This window comes from Aplysia californica, unplaced genomic scaffold (genome assembly GCF_000002075.1).
Source record: "Aplysia californica isolate F4 #8 unplaced genomic scaffold, AplCal3.0 scaffold00064, whole genome shotgun sequence".
Taxonomy (NCBI): domain Eukaryota; kingdom Metazoa; phylum Mollusca; class Gastropoda; order Aplysiida; family Aplysiidae; genus Aplysia; species Aplysia californica.
In genome coordinates, this window is record NW_004797334.1 from 978,094 (window position 1) to 980,582 (window position 2,489).

A 2,489-nucleotide genomic window follows, 5' to 3' on the forward strand; every position below is an offset into this window, starting at 1 on the left:
CCTTTTCCTTAGCTCCTCCCACCCCACTTTGAATATTAACTTCTGCTGCTGTTATCACTCTCTGTTTCACTTCCTTATGTGCACTTGTACAAAATCCGCGGACTTTCCCATGGACCACACAACCTCCTTGATACCGCCTAGAACAACCCTTTATCTCTTTGACCTCTTTTGTAAGCGGTGCAATTGATCGATCAAATTCCTCGATTAATCGAGCAAAACTCTTGCTTGGTTGAATAAACAACAACGTGTTTTATCGATCGGACAAGATATCAAATCAAACGCCAAAATTGATGGTCATGTTTAAAATATTTTTAAAAACATGTTTTTTTGTTTTTTTGATAAGTGCTTTACGGCGCTCGCAACTGCATAAGGTCATTTGAGCGCGCGGGACACACCTAATAATGTTTTAAGTTGGCCGAAGCCTACTCTTATCGATTTTAGACCACCAAGGGATCTTAAGCGTGCGCAACTTGCACACGGGTCCTCCGAGATTTTTTGCCCTTGTCCGAGAAGGTTAGGTGTAGATCTTTCCTACCAGAAGATCAGGGGTGTGGCAGAAAGACAGCAGTAAGAAGGAGCCAAGGAGTAGCAGTAGGAAGGCTGCAGAAATAATCAGGAGTCCAGAGGAGGGGGCGAAGGAGGTGAGGGGGGTAGGGGCAGAAAGAGGAGACGAAAGCAGACGACAGAATATTGCTAGAGAGCAGAAAAAGATGTGAAAGGAGACAATTTTAGAAAAGAAAATGTTTCGGTCGCTACCCGGATTCAAACCCCGGGACCTTTTGAATGAGAGGCCAACACCTTAACCTCTCGGCAACGAGATCCCCCTTTTTAAAAATCTATAAACAAACAAACAAACAAACAAACAAACAAACAAACAAAAAGCTATACGTATTTACCTCTGAAGCGTTTGGGAAAGCAACAAGCTAAATACGTTAAAAAAGAATGAAGTACAAAGTTATGGTTTCGAAAAATGTTAATGCTTAGATCTAATTTATTGAGCGACATATCAGCAGCATGTGTGATACCTCTAAAATAAACTAACAATCGATTTTTTAAATTTTTTTTCATACAAACAGCAACCAAGCACCAAAATGTGCAGATGGCAACAAGCAAATGCCATTTTTAAAGTAAGTCATAGTAGAAGTTGGAATAAAGTAACATTTGTACTTTTAAAATAAAAAAGGTGTCCAGTTATGTCGCAAATACTTTGGTTGATATTTTAGACATATTTAGGAGGCCCGCTCCAAATACAATTTGTTTGACTACTTTTTTTTAAAATTGGCATTTTTTAGGAACAAAAGTTTTGCTCCAGGGGGGGGGGGGGGGGTAGTGTATTTGTCTTGCACCTCTGCTCGATCAATGTTTCGTCGATCCTTGATTTTGAAAAAATGTTTCAATCAATTCCTCGAATAACCGAACAACAATTCGATACCTCGATCATTATTCGAACACAAGGCTGCCCTTATTCACACACCTCGACCATTTGTCTCCAATTGGCTACTATGAATGGAAGCAAGGAAAATCCCACCAAATGGGCCTTGTCTTTTCCTTTATCAGCACACTTAGCGTGACCTATTTTTCTTTCCTTTTCCCCCACTTTTTTTATAATGCGCATAAGTTATAGCCACAGCCGTAGGTTCCAGCAAATTGATATTCCTTTCGGAGAAGGAGAGAAGTTATCACGTAAGTTGGATCCTTTTGTTTATTATCAGGCTTCGTCGTTCCCTGTTTCTTCTGAACATTATTTTTATTTCATGTATTTGATACTGTGATACATTATTTTTTATACATTATTTTAATTTCATGCATTTTATACTGTGATACATTATTTTTGACACATTATTTGTATTTCATGCATTTGATACTGTGATACATTATTTCTGAACATTATTTCTATTTCATACATTTGATACTGTGTTGTGAAATGTCTGGGGTTTTTAACGCAAATTATGTATTCACCTGTTTTGGCCTTTTTTTTTAAATTAAGTTTTGCAGTTAATTTGATTTGATTTGTTTTAATCGATTAAGCGATTCGTTTGTGGTAGCGGTAGAATCCTAAACGTTCTCTGGTTTATCATCGTAGTTATTGCTGTTTGTAAACGTTCAAGTTTCATTTGTTTGAAATTATTCACTGAATCGTATAAAGACGTCGGTGGCCTAGTGGTTAGGCTCTCGGACTCGCAACGGTAAGGTAAGTGGGTTCGGATCCCGTCAGGGGCCCGACGTTGTGTCCTTGGGAAAGGTACTTTACACGAATTTTCCTCACTTCACCCAGGTGGAAATGGGTACCCGGCTAAAGACAGTGAACGATCTTGTCAGTTTGGTAGTGTTTGAGCGCGTAAAATCCGCAGCTTGCACTGTATGCTTCCGCGGGAGCTGAGAATGCTTCAGAGCGTTCTCAGGGGGTCTGCTGGGGTAATAATAGTTGTAAAACGTGTAGAGCATGCTCTTGAGCATGGATATGCACTATATAAATGCAATTATTATTA